At 39.7% G+C, this 21836-nt stretch overlaps 1 protein-coding gene across 1 annotated transcript in view; it reads left to right on the top strand.

The window, feature by feature from the left end:
* Positions 1-9237: 9237 nt before the first annotated feature.
* Positions 9238-21836, top strand: part of LOC139137180 (endothelin-converting enzyme 2-like) — a 34359-nt gene continuing 21760 nt past the window's right edge. Inside the window, exon 1 of the mRNA XM_070705158.1 lies at positions 9238-10585. The gene's annotated coding sequence lies outside the window, so the exon portion shown is untranslated. The remainder of the gene's footprint in view (positions 10586-21836) is intronic.

Here is a 21836-nt window from a genome sequence, read left to right as displayed (position 1 = left end):
TTCGGGAGAGACATCGAGAAAATGTCATATCCGAGAAGAGCATCTGTTTTACATTTAAGGCAAAGACTGAATTCCAATGTGTTTGCTAGTAGTTTCTGCAAGAAATCGGGATTTAGACACTGGGACGCTAGTATGCTTTTCACCGATGGGGGCGCTCTACACTCTCCAAACCTAAAGACATCATCATCAGATCTCGCTGCCACTTAGATATGTGCAGTGAAATCGAAGGAATCAATGGAATATTGAGTTGCTAGGTGACTGATTGCTATGCAAATGATTGTTTGCTTTCATGGTTTTATCGATACCTGTTACCGCAGGGCATCTTGTAATTGTAGACGGCTTGAGTTAAATTCATCATAAACACACGTTTTCATGACTTAATAATGGACGAATTACCGAATCGAAAACTAGATCAGTAGTTTTCCGGGGGGGGGGGGGGGGTGGAGAAATAGGAAAGTTTGAAATTTTAAAGTATATCAGAACTAGTAATTTTGCATTATATTTGGCTGGAAAATGCAAAAAAGTGTGATTTTTTGCATAAAATGTGCACGATCTGCCCATCCCTCAAAGCGAAAACATGCATATCCTTAATTGGACCAATTCTTTCAAGATCTCGATGTTCGTCCTTCACATTTAAAAGTCAGGCTATGCAAATTGGACAATAGAGTTGACTGCCCGTGCTTGTGTAGAACAGCACAAATGTTGAAAACTTATTTTCAATACTTTGCTGACGGAAACTATTAATTCCATTCAAAGAAATTCACGTGACCACCTTACCACAAAGTTCCTTACATTTGATGTTCAAAATGGCTACCATTCCGTTGGTAAACCGATTTGAAAAACTGAAATTTTCGATTTTCACATAAAAGGACAAAAAGAATACCCACTGTTTTTACGAGTTTCATGAAAAAGTCCACAAAAGATGTTGACCAGGTCAGAAGTGCGTGAACTCCTCGAAGGACGGCACTCTACCTAAGCTTGAACACATTGAATTATAATTTAAAGGTCAACATTTGTGACGTGATTGTTGACAGAAAGTGTAGCACCGATATGTGCATGTGTAAGCCAAATTTGTAACTAAGGCAATTTGAGGTCTATTACGTTTAAAACTTAGTGAATAGTTAATGTATTTTATTCAGTGCACGATACATGTCATAGAGGCAATTTTAAGGCCGCCAAAAATTGTCAAAACTAGCCAAGAGCAGATTAATCAGTTCATCAGTATCAGATAATACTAGGGTGAATTAGTAGTACGGTTCACAGGACAAATGTACATGGCATTATGGCGCACAGTCCCTCCACCTGGGTGGAGGGACTGTGGATGGCGGTAGCCACTTAGTAGCACGGTGTATTCATTCGTCATTTAGCAATCCAGCGTGTCTTACGCAATTTTAGACGAGGCGATATTGATATGATGATAGATAAATATCTGCCATCTTTCATGAAAACTTACTGATCTATATCCAAAGCAAACAAACAAAACATGATAGAGCATGCTGGTTTTATGGTCTTGAACTTGAAAAATGCTCAGCAAAGGGCAATTAATAATAGTAGATAATAATATGCAGTTGATTCTCTGTAATCCAAGTTTTTCGCGTCAATCAAATATTATAGCAAAGAATTTATCATCATAAACAATATATGAACGAGAGAGGGTACAGAGAGGAGGAAGGGGAGAGCGGAGGAGGGAGAGAGGCAGACAAACAGATCGACAGATAAACAGACAGACAGACTGACTGACTGAAAGACAGACAGACACTGAGACAGACAAAGAATATTAAGTAACGCACTACCATTGTAACAAGAAACGATTTTAAAAAACAAGAAATCAGGTCACTCCTAAGGCGATACTTTTGTCAGCCACAAATTTAAAACAAGGAACCTTATAAAATTGATTTTGCATGGATTGCGGCAAACATAGATATTTGCTGTGATACGAATACGAGAAAGAGTGACGAAGTACGTCTATGGCTGTGATTTCTAAAGCTTCTCTGGAACCAGTGAACAATTTGTATGATGACATGTTTAAAATCTGTAATTGATAAGTATCTTGGCGCTGAAAACTTGGAGGAAAATAAAAGACTGACCCCAATACATTTGCTCATTTCTGTGGCATGTTTTTCTTTCCTATTAAGACAGGGTGCGCCGCGAAAATGAAAGATTTTTACGCTCTGGGGACAGATATTCGGACCCTCAAACTTTAACAATTCTTTTCTGATTCTAGTGGGGGTCAATTTTTTTATTTTTTTCCCATAGAGTTAACACATGGGTGGCGGCCATTTTGAATTTCAACTATCGATAAATCTAAGGTAATTTTTTTATCTCTAGTACCAAAATTTGCACGGTGACCCACCGATTTTTACTCTTAACTTTGAAAGAAAATGATTTAAATAATCTTTGAGAAAATTTTTAGCAAAAGTATAAATCTTTTACTGTCGAGGCGCAAACTAAATAATAATAACAAAGCTTTCGTAAAAAGTATTTTCAAAAGTTGAAATAACAAAGCTTTCGTGAAAAGATGGCGACGTCTCCTTTTTGAAATCTACACATAATCGAACCGTATAATGGTGCTGAGGTCGGAAACATTGTGTGGGATGGTTAATCTGTACGTCATCCGAGCAAGATGGCAATATATTCCCGATTGGAATAGTTCACTTGTGTATTTCCTCTTGCAAATCAAACAAAATGTTATTAAAGCTGCAACTAAATTACATTTTTGCTAAAGAGAATTCTTTCACTGTAGCAAATCAGTAAGCTCAATCAGAAACCACGCGAAGAGGTTTACCGCATGAGAATAAACAAACGGCATGGCGCAACTGCTGCCAAATTGCTGTAAATACTGCCGACATTCAAAACTTGCCATATATGTGCAATTTTTTGAATTAAGGTCGCTGGAAATTAAAGCGATTTTAAAGCGGAAGACGTTCGTTTCCTTCGCTAAATGTTTTGAAACAGTGAACTTGAACTTGGACGACGTCTACTCGACTGTCGCACAGTTATTCCGTCGACATGCCATTTGTAATCGTACAGTTGCGATAAAAATTCAGGATCATAGTAATTAATTTGAATCTATTTACATAATCACATATTGGGATGCGCTTTAAAATATACGGTTTGGTACTAGCGTGTGCGAACTCATGAGCTTTAATTTAATCTCATCTTCCGTCAGCTGCATATCGGGCACGCGTCTGGGACCAAAAACACATTATCACTTGGGTCTATCTTAAACACAGATCTGATCAAAGCAGAGACCACCCGCGCGCTTCAAAATCTGGGTCACAGTTCTTCCCTGACGGTAAGAGCCCAGTTCATATCATAGATAGTTTATAATAACATTAATTTTCGATTTGAAATATTGTAAATGCTTTCTAAATCAAGCATTTCGGTCAGTTTTAATTATTTCCTACCGCCCACTCATAACTTGTCTTGCTTCACCATTTTGGACAGTGACTCTAAATCAGACAATATTTTCAATTTATTCTAATCCCAGCTCGGATGCGTTAAAATTCATCTTTGCATTCGTCGAAAACAATTAGTTTGACATACACTGAATCCAAATTTGCACAAAATTGACATGTCCAATGCCGTACAACAGAGATATCGATATGGATTTATTTTGCGATACGATCAAATATGGCCGCCAAAAGTTACATAACTCCAATGTCTGAATTCATTACCCAGACATATTTGACCGATATCGTAATTATTGTGCCAAGCAAAAGTAATGCATTTACATCTTAACTATTTACTGGTCAATATTAAAGAACTTTATGATAATGTTACATGGATGTAGATGGTGACGAGTTCCACTTTCATTAGTCTGGCTAATTTACATAATCATAATGCCGTAAAAGAGTACTCAATCTGATGCTCGCTCCAGAGACACCAACACGCAGAGATATCATGTAAGCTATGTTAGTCCATGAAAATATGGTCACAACATGACTTTAGGTATCTGAAATACTGGCTCACACACATCTACAGATTACAATACACTCTACCCGCTCGGCTGTATTGTGACACAAATCAACAAGTCTGAATAGTGGCAACACGATTTGGCATCAAGAATATGTGAAGATATTTTTTCTTGACTTGCATATCAGGCTGTAAGTCGGACTCTATTCACTCTGTTTGCTGATTGGTGGAAAGATTATAAGAACTGACCTACTTCTCAAATAATTTCTTTCACTTTGTTCTGCATCAAGATATGAAAAAATCATCGTCTGACATTTCTAGGCTAGCTAGAAATGAGCGGTATAATCTATCAAGACTTTATAATCTCCATTCTTTTAATTTTCATATTTCTTATGTAACAAATCTACATTTCAGGAAGCCCTGGAAAGAATGCTAGATTTTGTAAGTGAACCCGTCATGAAGAAGGGAATTCGAAACGCAGTCCGCAAGCGAAAGAAGAGGGCGTTGATCTCCGTGTCTGAGACTGTTTCAACCCGGATAAGTTAACTACCTGTTCCGATTTCGAATTACTTATAACAGAGCACTAAACCTTGCTGTTGTCAGACATATTGGATTTCACGATACGTTCGATGTAAATTGAGTTAGAAAATTAAAATATTAATCAGGAGTACTGATTAGCATTTTATATCGTTATTATATCGTTTCGAATAATATTGACGTGATACGCAATCGGGTTATTTCAGAATGTCATGCGTCTCGAAAAACCATAACAAATTTAGAAACTACAGGTGGCGCTGCCGAACTTCGCGTGTACCGTTTTACAAACGATCGGTGCAAAAGGAGTTGAACAAGGCTGATATGGTCCGCTGTTACTCGGGGAGTGTGGCAATACATCAGGGCAGGGGTTGTTTGCAATGCAAAGAAGTCAGACCGACCGTCGCGGAAATGAACAAAAACAAACTGAACTGCTAATATCGGACGATGAGATTTGTAAGGTCAGGGTCTTCATTTTAAAGTTGTCAATCTCTCCCAGTACCCCACTGATGCATCACTACTATGTGCCCTTGCCGTCGCGTGGTAGACACTGTCAGGGATTGTTTGAAGTCGCCGTAGGGATAACACACCCGTTCTTATGGATAGGACTCATTCAGAAACTTTGTTTCTCTAGTACCAAAATTTGCATGGTGACCCCCGATTTTTATTCTTGATTTTGAAAGAGAATAGTTGAATGATTCCTTAAGGAAAATTTGAGCAAAAGTTTGAGTCTTTTACTTTCGAGGTGCATAATACCTTAATTAGAGAGATGGGTTTTCGTCCAAGGATTCAAAGAGTCTTGTCAACCGTCGCAATGCTCTGCGTAATGTTCCGTGAATGAACATTGTCACATTACGAATATCTTAAGTGTGCGCTCTTAAACACCTGCAGATTACAAATACACCCTAGTAGGTTTTCAAGACAACAGCATTTGATGTTAGTTTCTTCTCGGCAAATACATCGCCGCTGAAAGTTAGTAGACTTATTATCCATTCTGTTTGCTGATTGGTACAAAGATTCATAAGAACTCTGGCCCATTTCTCTGATGGTGTTACTTAGTTTTTCAACGAGTAAAATAAACCGCATTGTTCACTGTCCGACATGTCTCGAGTAAGTAAGTAGAACACTTCGACCGTCTGAAAAAAGTAATTGGAATTTGTAGGCACAGTATAATCTATCAAAACTTTAGATTCTGCATTTGCTTTTAATTTTCATGTTTTCTATGTAACAAATCTACATTTCAGGAAGCCTGGCAAGAATACTAGATTTTGTAAGGGAACCCGTCGTGGAGAGGGGAATTCGAAACGTGGACGTCTGCGAGCGGAACTGACGGGCGTTGATCTCCGTGTTTGAGTCTGTTTTCGAATAGGTGATTACAGGGCGCAAAACTTTGCTGTTATCGAACAGCAAGGGTTTTTTTTTAATCTTATGGACAATTCACGCATGTGAATTGAGAAAGAAAATGAAAATCATGATTTGCAGTACTTCACTGATCAATGTTTGTGTGATGTCGTTTAGAATAACTCGAACATGTTCACAAGATACGCGATTATGTTATTTCAGTAATTCATGCATCTGGAAAAGCCACAATGCCTCCAAGTGCTCGAAACTTCTCCTATGTGGCGCGGACTTTGAGGGCACTATTTGATAGACGGGCTGTCCGGAAACTGCTCAAAGGGTGTGGCAAAGTATCTCGGGAGGGGTTGGTCGAAATGAAAAGAAATTCAGATCAGCTGTCACGGTAAAAAGCAATTAAGAACACAAATCGAACTTTATGTCACTGAAAGTTGACTGCAGTGTAGCCTTCTAAAATGTGCCCCCTCTTTTCTCTTACGCCTCGAAAGTGAAGGACTTAAACCTTTGCTCAAACTTTCCTCAGTGAAACTTTCTACCATTCTCTTACCAAATAAACAATAAAAATGGGGGGTCACCACGCAAAGTTTGCGAAACGAATCGCCCAACAATTTTCAATATATGAAATTCAGAATGGCCGCTATTCCTGTGTTATCTCTATCGGGAAAATCAAATTTTGGATTTTGGAAAAAAAGTTATTCTTTCTCCGAGAGCTTAAAAGTAAGCCTCCACAAGTGGTAGATCAGAAAAGAATTGTAGAAATTTGCGAGTCTGACTGTCTCAGTGTTCCCGAGGCGCTTTCTATCTTAAGGTAGTATGCACCTCGAAAGTGAAAGACTTACACTTTTGTTCAAAATGTCCTTAACGAATCTTTCAGCTATTCTCTTTCCAAATCAAGAATAAAAAATCGGGGGTCACCGTGCAAATTTTGGTATAGAGTAACAAATAACCCAAGATTTAATGATATCTAATATTCAAAATGGCCACCATCCCTGTGTTTACTCTAAGGAGAAAATAAAATTTTCGAATTTTCACTAAGCCGGCGAAAAGTATTCTTACACCAAGAGCTTGAAAATGAACTCCCGCAAGTGGTATTATCAGAAAAGAATTGTAAAAGCTTGCGGGTCCGAATATCTGTCTCCGAGGCGCATTCTACCTTAGTGGGCCCCTCTAAATGATACAATTTGTGAGATCATGCTGTTGTCGTCGCCTCGTTGACACAGTCCCGAAAAGGGAGATGTTTGAGGGCGCTGTAAGGGCGGAACTTGACTCGGACATGCGCTCTTCCTCAGGACTCGTCGACGGTGATTCAGAATTTTTTGACTTGTCGTTTAACAAAGACCCGCTGTTGAAATGTCCATCTCTTTCCGTCTCTCTGGCGATCACGTTGAAACTTAAAAGAACGTTAGGATAAAAAAAACGTAACTCCCTCCTTACACCTTTGTCGTCAAGTATTAGTACAAAGTTAAACAGGTACTTTTGTGAAGGCGAGATTCACTTGGACATTAAAACATGACAGGAAATGGAAATTAATTATGAGAAAGTATGCATGTTTACTGAGAGATTGGTGTTCCTCCGCGGATTGGATAGAGAAGTTTTGTCAAGAACACTGTCGTTGAACGACAAATCGATGTAGATCTACACGCTGTTAATCGTCCCGTCGCCGTGGGGCGTACATGGCTTTAGTAATGTTGTCCTAAGTCTCCCCCGGCCCACCCCGCTACATTCATATGCGGGCAAAGCAAAGCAGTATATCACTGCTGCCAGATTAAAAACACATAGCACTTGTCTAAGTGTATTCGGATGACGTTAAATGTAGAGCCTTCAAGAAGTAGAATTGAATAGGATGGAGAAAACAAAACACAAACATATCAAAAGATACGGCAAAGACTTCATCATCTTGCTATTACACCACGTGTATTCAATTAGTAAGATCTGATATTCAAATTCTAATACCGCCTGAGCATCATACGTGGCGTAACATTCACGTAAAAAGCAAAAACATTTTTCAAACAGATATATTACTCCAGAAAGGATGTCCAGTCGCCAAAGTCTCAACACCAGGGAGATGTTCGACCTGCCCATCGTGCGCAACACGATCCCCACCTCCACATCCGATCCTGGGAGACGGACTCAGAGAATGTATGTCATGGAGCATTCCATTGGCAGTGGTCAGGAGATAGCTGGGAACATATGTCATAGATATCATTCGGGCCTTCCCCGAAGAAAGAGCGAAGTGGTCTCATCTTACCGACAACTGTAAATAATAAAGGGCTCTCTTGCTGATCGTAAACTGGGTCATCGGTGCGGAATTTCACCCACTCATTTCAAATCAGATGACAAATCCCATCACTCCACAACCCAAGACATTTCTGAGAAGGCGGGGAAAATCACAAAGCAATGCTTTTTCTTGTGTTATCAAAACACTTTCTCTATCTCAAACAAATGAAGTTTTTATTATGAGACTGACGCAACAGTCTAATCCCAGCGTAAACTCATTCTGATAAAAAAAGCCAGTGAAAGGTTGCTTTCGACGGAAACTTCTCGGCGAGAATTCATTGGTCGGCGCAAAGTTTGAGTTACTAGCACAGTGTTAGTATGCGCCACGAAAGTGCATGACTTAAACTTTTGCTCGAATTTCCTGAACGAAACTTTCAACCATTCTCATACCACATCAAGAATGAAAATTGGGGTTAACTTTGCAAATGTGGTACTATAGAAAGAAATTACCTAACATATTCACTGATAGTTGAAATTCAAAATGGCCGCCATTCCTGAATTAACTCTTGGTGGACAAATATAATTTTTGATTTTCGAAAAACTACGACGGTCAAAATTTTTGTCACACCAAGAGCTTTAAAATGAGTCCCCACAAGTGGTAGATCAGAGAAGAAACTTAGAAATTTGAGAGTCCCGAATATCTGTGGGCATTCAACCTTAACGCGTTACCGTACTGAAATGCCTCAACGTCAAACGTGAAGGGGCGTCAATTGCACAGACAGCCAAACCGCCAATTTCTCCAACTCAGAACTTTTGTAAGACGTCATGACGTTCGCACTGTCGAAAATTGATTGCTGTATGATTGCTTTACCAGAGTGATTTGACTTTCAACCGCCATGTTTAGCAACGTATGAGTGACGGTCAAGCGACATTTGTACTCCTAAACTTAATGGGAATAGCATAATTTTGTCATCCACGGCAAATGACAAATTTATGTCCGCAGGGACATAAATAACGCGGTTAGAGCGTCCTTATTAACCGGACACGATAGTTGTCATCATTCAAATATATGTGTGTAATCGAAACCCCGGCAGGTCACGTTAACCCCCACGGTGGGATCTATCAGCATGACAGCCCACCCTACGAAATCAATTTTCGGAAAATGGTATCGCCCACGTACGACCGCTACACCAGAGCAATTTAGCTTTGGATTCGAGGCATCGAGCGCGCAAAAAAGCGAGCCTGGGCACTACATAAAATATTATTGTTGAGCATTCCGCGAGACGCACTTTGTTCTCTACCATCTTCCCGCTACTGGTAAGTATGTCGAATGTCATCGAGGGATACACTTATTGGTGGTAGATACTCGTGCGCCAGAGGTCAAGGCATTCGCGGAAACCACGGCAAAGAGAGCGCTCTTATCACTGCACTGCAGCGGGCACGAATGCACAGACTGTAATTAAGCCGGGCAGCATTGACTAATCGAATAGATGGGTGGATAGGGACCGGGCCCCCTGCCAGAAAGAGACGGTTCAATTTTCTGCTAATCGCTCAGCAATCATGTTCACTTCTCTGTTTGCTTTTTAACGTCGACAACGTGCTTTTCCTCCTTGATGCAGCAGGCATCTGAGGACGCTCCCAGGCGCGAGACATTACTGGTACGAGTCAACTGACACCAGGTTGTCCTGTTCGTCACTGACCTTTCTCCGATACGTTGCTTTTTATCCAGCCTCCACTTTTCTTTCGACCCTTCACTGTTATCCGCGCGTTATTTTACCGCTGGGATCCACGTTTTCGCATGAGTTGCTGTCCGAACAACCGCATCGACGGCGGCATGGAGGTGAATCAGAACCATCGCAACAAACATTGCACGTACGACTCGGTCGAGATGAACGGCGTCGAGACCGAGCGGCTCCAGCCGGAGATCGTCACCCCCGCCAAGGAGAGGCGGCGGCGGCCCCGTCACAGCCAGAAAAGACTGTTGCTGGTCGTGGTGTTTGTTCTGTCGATGGCCTGCATCGCCCTGGCGGCCGCCTACGTCGCCTTGATGCGCCAGGTCGAGCAGAACAGGGAGCCCGAAATTTGCCTCTCCAAGGAGTTGCATAGCCACATCTTCGTACTTGCTTGACAACATCAACACTCCGTGGACCCTTGTGAGGACTTCTTCCACTACGCCTGCGGCACCTGGCTGAGCCACAACCCCATCCCGGCCGAGAAGATGTTCTGGGGGTACGACCTCATCCTCTGGAAGGAGACCCTGGAAGTGATGAAGCAGTTGATCGAGGAGGACATCGTGAGAGACACCGAGCGGTCCTCCGAGCGGAAGCTGAAGCATCTGTACCGGTCCTGCATGAACAAAGAACAGATCGAGGACGCCAAGGCAGAGCCCCTGAAACGGATAATCGATCGCTTGCAAGGGTGGTACGCATTCGGTGACTGGGACGCCGACTCATGGAACATGATGGACGCATTGATTCTCTTGCACAGCGAATACTGGAACGATCCCATGTTTACGTTTTGGGTCGATGCAGATGATATGGACTCGAGTAAAAATGTTATTCTGGTAAGACCTTATACATATAACTTTTTGGACAAACTGCAGTTACTTTTAAATCTGTACAGATGGGCGTAGAGACGGGAGGCGTTTGTAAGTCGATAATAGTACCGAATTCATGTTTGGCAATTTTCACATTGGGAATACTTGCATAAAATTATTCTTAAACTAACTATGGGTGATATTTGACATGCTACTTTCTATCGGCATTGTGAAATATATTAATGCACCGAATCATCACACATTCCAAAATCGCAAGTTTTCTGAAGATTCCCGACTTGCATTGATGCTACGCAATGACAAGGTGGGTGTAGTACAGTACATTGTTAATGTTATGGACCGCAGCGAACGTTAAATGACGCCGAATGTCTTTGGTGTAAAAGGCAGGATCTTTCCGAGCCATTTGAAGCAAGAAGCAGATTGTTGAAAGTTGGCACATCTATATAGGCTTTGCTTTGATTACCTTAGACGGGTCACTGAGCCGCCGCGGCGTACAAATAGCCCGCACGTGCATCGACATGGTTAAAACATTTATCGCGGTGATGCGATTTCAAGCAGAGCGCTAACGCTGACAAATCATCCGGCGAAGCCGCGATGATTTATTCGATCATCCATGAATATTTGGTCGTAATTCGCGCCCATCCACGCTTGAACAGCGGATTTCTCGCATGCGTGGCGACGTGATTCTTCGCCCGTGATGCGAAAACTGATCGCCGAGCGAATACGATCTGAACGCCCCGCAACAGAAATTATAGTTTTGTACCGCCGAATGTCACGAGTGCAAAATCATAACAAATGTGCGTCAACTTTGATATACGGGTGTAAGCCGTTATGCTTGCGACTTCAGCAATTGCGATAATGTATCTTTTATTGGTATAAGTTAAATGATATAATTACGTTAGGTAACATCGCTTATTCTCTTTGACATGACCAAAATGAACATTTAAAACAAATCATAGGCGAGCTATTGGATTATATACATCGTTGTCATGCCACAACAGATCTGCCGATTGCTAAATGAGCTGTACGTAACCCGAACACATCATCATTATGCTCTATAATAGCGTGTGCGTAACTAACCGAATGGGGCGGCAGCAGACTCGGAGTTGGCCTGGGCGCGGAGGCAAAAACAAACATGAAAACCGAAGTTTTTGCGCCTTACCAACTCTATACTTTTATCATCAGACCTAATGTGTTGAGGCAGCCCGGGAATGTTTTGAGTCTGGGCGAGTTCCACGGTATACCGACATGGTCAAGGCGTATATGAGTATAGTACAGAGGAACTCGGAACATACGTCTTTCTACTGTCTATGGTTACACACTGAAAATGTTTATAATACATTACACTGCATACATTATATGTGAATTACATCTCAAACTTTGCACCACACAATAAAATGGCTTTATCATTCTGTGTTCTTTTGTTTTTATACGTTCTGTAAGAGACATTAGCCGAAACTGTTTTTGATTTCTATTTTTTCACCGATACTGCTCTCCTTGGAGAAGATAAGTTTTTTCTCCAAATGTATAGTTTTCGTACGTGTAAGCTTACGAAATGCTTTCCACTGTCTTGTTCAGGTCAACCAATGCCAATACTTGTACTGTAACAGAACGCAAAACTTCGCATACATAATCAGGCCCTGGGGTCTGGTGCGTGAGCGTGCTGGAAAGATAAAAAAGCATTTCCTTTTACATAGTGTGGAATGAAATATCGAAAGTTGGCACCGATCAAATATTGTTTACGCTTTTTGTTACGGAGTTACTCTACTTGGACCCCGAAGGGAAAAGCGTGTGTGATGAAAGTTCACAAGAAGCGTTCTGAACCAATGTTGTTCTGTAGTGCAGTGTTGTACGCTGACGTCACATCCAAGCTATGCCCAGGACTGATACATCGTGGTTGTCATGCGCGAAACGTCGAGATACAGTAACGACTACGCTTACAGCGGTAACGTCGGGCAAACATTACGGACACGGTTGCTGCAATTTTTTTCCCAGGGCGGGAAAATTGCAGCGACGGCCATTAACGCATTATCGCCGAGTATCAATTTAATTGATCTAATCTCGGTGATTCTTTAACATTTCAACACCTTTTGCAGAGCCGCCTGTCGTTTAGCCGGAATATGCGTAACACTGCTTATCGATTTTCCGAAGGGAGCTAATTGCTTCATAATGAATAACATCAACTTTCACAAAACAATTAATGCATGCCCACTGTGCTCGTTATCAATTTATGTTATAAAAGGAATTCATTGTAAATGTCACCGGATATAGATATTTTTACTGTAAAGTACTTTTAGTAAACTTTAAAAGGTTATAAAAGGCTATGAAAGGTGAAGATGCTCCATGGTGTTGATATGATGTGAAACTGCTGTTAGCTGTTCTCAGTTTACCGCGTCTAAGTTAAAATGCGCCTCGGTGACAGATATTTGAACTCCTAAATTTTTACTATTCGTTTTTGATCCCCCGCTTGGGGGGGGGGGGGCTCATTTTAAAGTTCTTGGTGTTACAACAATTTTCACCGTCTTAGTTTTTCGAAAATCGAAAAGTTTACTTTTCCCCATAGAGTTAACACAGGGGGTGGCGGCCATTTTGAATTTCAAATATTGGTTATTGTTAGGTAGTTTGTTTCTGTAGCACAAACTTTGCACAGTGACCCCGATTATTATTGTTGATTTGGAAAGAGAAAGGTTGAAAGCTTTATTGAGGAAAGTTTGACCGAAGGTTTTAACCATTACCTTTCGAAAACAAGAACAAACTCATAGGTCACAGTGCAAAGTTTAGTACTAGAGAACAAATTACCATATAAGTTTACGGGCGCTTGAAATTGAAAACGCCAACCATGTGTTAACTGTATATGGAGGAAACATCAATTTTCCATTTTCAAGAGAACAGACCATTGAAACTTGAAAACTTGATTACTGCACAGGCTTCAAATGAGTCCCTACAAGTGGTAGATCGAGAAAGTATTGTGAAAAGTTTGAGAGTCCGCGAATTTCTGTCCCCGAGGCGCATTTTACCTTGTAGTGATACAACTAATCATTCTCTAACTGACATGAGAACCTGGCAGTGAAAGAACTGTAGATTTGCTTGTGTAGAGTTCGAGGCAAAAGTTTAAAGTCTTTAGATGTCAAGTTTTTACTACCTTAATGAGAAATTGACCTCTTCATACCCTATTTTTTTTAGAGAGAGAGAGAGAGAGAGAGAGAGAGAGAGAGAGAGAGAGAGAGAGAGAGAGAGAGAGAGAGAGAGCTATCATATTTGATAGTCTCTTCGTTTTTGATTCACTTCCGAAATTTAAGTGTATGTCTGGCACTGGTTTTGACGTGTACCGTATTTACAGCTAAAGCCTCGGCCTCAGATTCGAATTCAACATTACAACGGATTCTTCTGGGACCACAGCCTTCGGTAATACGCCTGGCGGTATCTCAGGGCGATCTGTGAAAGCCATCAGAACCGGCGGATACTATTACACGGTAGACTTGTCCCGGTGTCAGCGGGGGCTTCCTCCCTTGCACATAGCAAAATCGATTCTCTATTCCGCATGAAACCATAGACCTGTCGAAGCTGTAACCCTTGAGACGGCCTCCGAGTAGACGAAACAGAGACGTTACAGAAGAAAAGACAGATGAACGCAGATAGGTCTTCATCTGAGCCGTAGATATGTTTTCGAGTAAACGGGACAGTCAAAAAAGCTATCCGCGAGAAATGGTTCTCGAGTGCGCAGACGATTTCTTAACGGGTGAGAGGGCAATTTGTATCAGTGGGTAGGGAAGCGAAATCACCGCACTGGCAAATGCTATTTTGTTTGCTCTGTGGATAACTCTGGCGAACGATCTAACAGGTGGGGAGGGAGTAAGAATGAAATGGTTTCTTGGGTTACATGATGGAGAGGGCAAACCATCAAGAGTGGGAACGGGGAAAACTAGTGAACTGGAATGAAATTTTCACTTCCCCTCCAAATTTTAATTGGGACAAAATATGCAAACTATATCTTCATGTAAAACATCTATGGTTACAGTTGCTCGAAATCGACGGATCAGCTTTCCCTGTTGTGACCGAGTTGTTGTTGTGAGTCAACCCGTACGACTACTCAATCCCCAGAACTCGTTGAGTCACCGGTCCCGGCACATTTCTATCCGTGCAGCATTGCAAATATACCCGGAAGCAGAGACATCCTCAATTGATTCCCCCGCTGGCGCAGAGTTGCGGATCTACACGTCCCAGGCGGCGGGGAAGATTGAACGCTGAGCCACACACCTAGCTACCCTTTTGTCCGTTCATCTTGTGGTTTTAAAAGTATTTCGCATTGGTGTTTAATTTGAAAGGAAATCGGCATTCTAAAAGTAGGTCGACGAGCCGTGACACACCTAAATGACTCTAAGATGAGTCAGGCTTGGTTCCTTATCGATATTTCTGATAACATTCCAAGCAGTCAGTCTGACATCTGACAAATGAAAATATGTGATATATATATATATATATATATATATATATATATATATATATATATATATATATATATATATATATATATATGTGTGTGTATATATATGTATATATTATACACGGACGAGCCCACGAAAGGATCCGTTATAGATGGATAGATAGATGGCTGCATGGATGTATGGATTAATTAATACATAGGTGTATTAACTATCAAAGAATTTTAGGATGCCCAAAATGAAATTCATGCTTAATAGGTATTTTCATCCGAACACGATCAGTTTTCTGTTAAACACGGAGCTGCGTTTTTTCCAAGGGTTTTATTTTACTTGTAAGACCAACAGTAATTGATATTTGATGACTCACCTAGTCTGTCATCTCCTCTTCCTTTGCTTGACAAAAGGTGCAAAAACAATCCAAGTGGTTGCTTGGAGTTCGAATTGCATGTCGTCTGTAAAAGAGTATTTTCTTTTGAAATTATTTCACGTAGTCTTTTGTGTAACCCCTAGTTTGTTTCTGTTGTTTAATTCCCCGGCGGACGTCATTAGGAGTGAACTGCGCGCTGAGGAATGCGTCAACAATCTGATTCTGCTGCATGTATTTGAACGGCAAAAACTGTTGAAACGCCACAGTTGCGGAATTCCTTTCAGTTTTGTTTAGCTGGAAATTTAAGTTAAGGTCGCCTTTCTTGTGTTTTTCTTTTGTGTATTTTTTTCTTTGAAGTCGAGCATTATCAGGTCTTTTGTACGCGAATGTAGCTAATATGCAAATTGACCAATTTCAACCAGGACAGGTTTCTTTATCAGCTTATCTCCGAGCAAGTTGATCAAGGGAGCTTTCAGTTATTATGAGGGATGTTGGTCGGAGGATTTGGGGGAGGGTCACATTTTACAAACTTAGCCTGAGGGGGAGGGTGACATTTTACAAACTTAGCCTGAGAGGGGGTCACATTTAACATTGCTAAGATTATGATGGATGCAAAGTCTGAATGAGTTGTGTAAAGAAATTTCACAGCAATACTGCCATGTATAGTGAATCAACATTTTCAGTGGAATCCCCACATCAAATTTCTTGTAAACATGTGCACTTGTAACCACCCTATCCAGTACATTTGTATCAATTATCCAACGTCTATAAATGCAAATATATTACTAGTTTTATATCAGAGAGAATTGTTCAAGTTTTCTCATAGACTCCCATGTATAGTGGATCAATCGTGCATGACTTTTGGTGAAATTCCAAAATCAAATTTCTTGTACACGTTTGCACTTATAACTATGCAATTCTAATCAAGTATATTTATATCAATATCAATTATTAAATGTCTATAAATGAACAAATATTGCTAGTTTTATATTGGAAGACATTGTTCATAGTTTTCTCATAAACTACCATGTATAGTGAATCAACATTCAAGTAAAGCACAGTTACATATTGTCAAAAATATGTAAAATACAGAATATAGCTGAGTTTGTGGGGAGAAATTGTTAATAGTTTGCCATTAGACTCTCATGTATTATGTTTTGGTATGTATGTACGAAGCACTATAAGTAAGCCACATATTGGCTTCTAGTAGTTGCCCCAAAAATGGTGACCCTCCCCAATGTCATGCGTGAAATTTCACGACCCTTCAAACTGCTTGCGCAAAAACTTGCCACCCTCCCTCCAAAAAAAATGGTCTTCTCCCCCTACTGTGCACAACTTTCAAAGAAGAAGGAACAAAGGATTAAAATCACATAAACAGTCAATTTTAACAACCAACACGATTGGAACTAATTTGGGATAATTGGATGGTGAAGTAATGTCGATTTAATCTACAAATGTTATCTCATCTGTTTTTCTTTTTATATTACACACTTGTTTTTATGAGTAATTTGCGATATTGCAACATTCAGCTATATGGCACCTAACACTTTTGAGAAATTCGCAAAATATGAAAATCCAATTATCCCAAATTAGTTCCAATCGTGTTAACCACCGATGCGAGAACCAGGGATCTATGATTGCCCCTTTAACTTCTTTACTCTGACATACCGACCATTTCACTAAACCAAACGGGATCACTTCCATAATCATATGCAGGATGGAGTACGCCCTCTGCTGACGACCCCGAAATCTCTCTACTACGGTCAATCATGGCACGTGGTTGTGAAGGAGTTTCTGGGATCACCAACAAAGGGTACATTGTATCCCCCGGGATTTTATCCTGCATAATTATTATAAGTTCTCGCCTGAGCAAAGGGAATTGTTAAGCGAAGTGATAAATATATGCAACAGAGGAAACAAAGGAAGTATGATAAGTGGCCATTTTGTTATTTTTAACATAAATTTAACATCATCCAAATAAACTAGTGTCTTTTAATATTAACTAATACAGAGACAACACATCAAGACAAGCAGGAGAAACGGAAGAGAAAGAATAAGTCTGTGTCTGGCATGAGAAAGGGTTTGAAGTACAAAATGTAGGGCATGTTCCTGGCAAAATAGAGTACCGTCTATAGTAGACCCTCGGTTAGCTCTGATTCGTAGCAGCTAAAAAACTAATTTTAAATTGGCGTTTTTAATCACTGTTTTTTTACGGTAATGAGGGTTTCTGCTATTGCGAATAATTAGAAAACAAATAAATTTGTTGACAATTCCCGAATAAAACTGAAATCAAACAACGTTGTAATATTCAAATTCGTTCATTGAAAACACGAAGTTCGTTCGTGACGGAGTTAGAGTAACAAGCAACTATAGCTTAGAGTGAAATAACAAGGTAGATAGTACACGTTTTTTAAACTTGCTGATCGCATAAAGGCCCATGAAGACCATTCTAGACTACGAGCAGTATGACTTCAAAGCAAGCCCACTTATCATGAACTTTATTCCAACGCCGGTCTGTCACGTTCCAGCAGTGAAACCAATCAAATATCACGCACATAGTACTAACACCGACAGAACGGCAAATTTGCGACAGAGAACCCACCCCAGGGTAGAAATGCCCAGGTAACTCTAATATCAATCGTTCGCACATAGACCAAATCATCCCTGTGCTGAACTCTGTTAATGATTCGTATCCAGTACACAATTATTCTCTCTCTCTCTCTCTCTCTCTCTCTCTCTCTCTCTCTCTCTCTCTCTCTCTCTCTCTCTCTCTGTTTCTATACATAATGCGTCAATACAAGAATTCCATGCACACAAATACATACATACACGCATGCTTGTATTAACATTCTCGGTTGCACATGTAACCGTATAACAAGATAACAAGAGCGGGTACAAAAATGTACGTGTTGCCTTCATGCTTGACGGGTAAGCTTGGTGGAAGTTAAATTTCCATGTTCGTCTCAACGTTGCCGCCGGCCACGCGTAACCCTTAACTTGTCCAGACTCACAGCACAACTACACAGCATGAAAGCCGTTATTAACTGCCATTCAAACATGAAAATATAATCCCACCGTGTCATCCAATGGAACCTGTCCTTGGCAGATATCTTGAGACAATTAGAATTTGCCTCTCTGAACCGTGAACGGCTTAAACAGAATACAGCTATCAAATCATTTTTTATCGATATGTCTTCAGCAATCTGGCAGTCAGTCATTTGACAATCTGACAGTCAGTCTACCTATATATCTATCAAGCTTGCCTCAATCTATATATCTTTCTATATTTTTAAACTAGACCATAACATTCACAGACATACAGACAAACATGTACCCACATAACGACAGGCGATTGTCCAATTCATTTCTCAGCGAACAATTTAAAACGCGATAATTATCAATAAAGAGAAACAGAGAAAATGACGTTTAACTTTTGATTTCTGTCATTCCATTATTCAGTGTCACACATCACTTGGGACTATCGATTCAATCTTGTGACCTCTTCAAACAGGGTGATATGTTGCATCTTTGGAGACTAATCGCTCATGATTCGATACATACTGTATTTACTTTTACTCCGGAGCTAATAAGGCGATTGTTTCCCCTGGGTCAGTCGATGTTGCAGTATCGTAGTAAAATATAGTTCCCGAACGGTAACAGACTTCCAAGGAAAAATTATCAGACATGGCGTGATTTGCTGACGTAAAGATTCTCACGAAATAAGTTCGACAACAAGGCTTACTTATGACGGCTATACTCTAACAGTAAGCTACATAAATACGTACATACATACATACATACGTACGTACGTACGTACGTACGTACGTACATACATACATACATACATACATACATACATACATACATACATACATACATACATACATACATACGTACAGTTGTAAATACAGATAGACAGACAGACAAACATACAATCACCTGATAGGTAGTTTATGGTATAAATGCCGTTTAAAAATGCTCACTGTATCAGGAATCGGTTTTGATGGAATTCATTTGTTAAGTGTTGGAGCTCGTTTTATTTTCAGTTGTAAATGTGGTAATCATAAACAAGAGTGCCTGCCAATGGTTCATTGGAAATCGCTAACATATCTGGCAAATAAAGCTGTCGCCATCGCGAGTGCCACATTAGATAAAGCCGCTATCATTCCTATGATTTCACGTCCTGATATGAACAGTAATTGGACGTCGCGTCAAAGCGGCGATGGCTTGCTATGCTACCAAAAAAAAACCCAGAGAAACACTCTTATCGCCAATGTTCACCTTCCAGGTATATGGTAGAACGAATGTATGGGTGAGGTATGAAAGTAGGCCGACTGATCGCAGTGATACTGTCAGATCAGTGTGGCGTATTCTTTGTTGAACAATGAACTAAAACACGGTCATAGTATTTACGGTCGTTCATAAAGTGAGCAACTATGAAAGTAAATGAATGCGTAATGAATGCATGTATGTATGTATGTATGTATGTATGTATGTATGTATGTATGTATGTATGTATGTATGTATGTATGTATGTATGTATGTATGTATGTACATGTATGTATGTATGTATGCATGCATGTATGTATGTACGTATGTATGTAGGTGGTAGGTAGGTAGGTATGTAGGTATGTAGGTATGTGTGTGTGTTTATGTGTGTGTGTTTATGTGTATATGTGTATACGTATACGCTTAGTGTTATATGTTTATGCATTCATTCTATCACACCGTCGATCAACCAATGTGGTTATATACATAAATAATCCAAAGATAGACAAAGTCATTGACAATGCTGGCTGACACGTTTCATCGCGAATATTTGCTCGCCGATTCCCAGCGATTTAAAGAGGTGACGTGTAAGCGGAGATTAAAGCAAGTTTCTGCCATTCGTATATGGTATAGTGTTGAGAGGTTTGCTTTTGTTGGCAAAAAGCCCGCCTTTTTCGAGTTTAATGAGGTATTCGTGACTTACGGACTGTGTAAGCCACGCTTTCACTGCAACTAGCTATCAGGCATAGTGAGAGGATGAAACTGAATGTTCTAATATTAATTTCACGAGGGAGATATGTTTGTACTTTCTAGTGTTTACACTATTAAATAAAACCCGCAGGCAACGACGCCCCCTTTGGTGTTTTGTTTACATTTTTATGCATGAATTTTCGAGTGCTTTTCCACGTACATCGAAATGCGCTGGATGGAAAGTTTCAACTAGGCTTATAAATTCATTCAGTCTTTTGCATTTGTGTACTTGTCAACTGATATGCAAGTGTCCAATGATAGAAACGAAGTCATCCATCCAAGTTGACTTGCGATATACAAAGTGTCGAAATAGGGCAAGCTTAGGCTGATTTGCCACGATCATATCATCATCACCGTTGGCTTAAAAGAAGGAAGCAACAGCAACGCGACGACAGGATATATGTCTGAATGTAAGTGTGTATACATACATACAACATACATACATACATACAACATACATACATACATACATACATACATACATACATACATACATACATACATACATACATACATACATACATGCATGCACGCACGCACGCACGCACGCACGCACGCACGCATACATACATACATACATACATACATACATACATACATACATACATACATACATACATACATACATACATACATACATACATACATACATACATGCATGCATGCATGCATGCATGCATGCATGCATGCATGCATGCATGCATACATACATACATACATACATACATACATACATACATACATACATATACACACACAATGTTATGTGTATTTACATATATATATATATATATATATATATATATATATGTATATGTACATACGCACATATATAAATAATAAGGTATACAAATGTCATATGTATATATATATATATATATATATATATATATATATATATATATATATATATATATATATATATATCGAAGTGTACAGATGTCCTCGTGGGAAATTACAGTGCTCTATGCGGAAAGCAGAGCGTTATAAATAATAACACAAAATTACTTCAAGTACAAAGTAATAATATCTGTTCTGTAAGTTTCATGCATCCTGCAATCATCAGACAGAAGAAGTGAAAGGATTCTTAGCAACACTCTTATAAAACACATAAATGAGAGTGCTGCTAAGAATCCTTTCACTTCTTCTGTCTGATGATTGCAGGATGCATGAAACTTAAGAAACAGATATTACTTTGTACTTGAAGTAATGTGTTATTGTTTATTAATTATATATATATAGATATATATATATATGTATATGTATATATATATATAATATGTATATGTATATATATAATATATATATATATATATATATATATATATATATATATATATATATATATATATATATATATATATATATATATATATATATATATGCCTTGCTTTCCAAGCGTCTTCAGTTTCATCCGAAAGATATCTATTGC

Source organism: Ptychodera flava, chromosome 7, assembly GCF_041260155.1.
Source record: "Ptychodera flava strain L36383 chromosome 7, AS_Pfla_20210202, whole genome shotgun sequence".
NCBI lineage: Eukaryota > Metazoa > Hemichordata > Enteropneusta > Ptychoderidae > Ptychodera > Ptychodera flava.
This window is presented reverse-complemented; position numbering and strand designations above follow the sequence as displayed.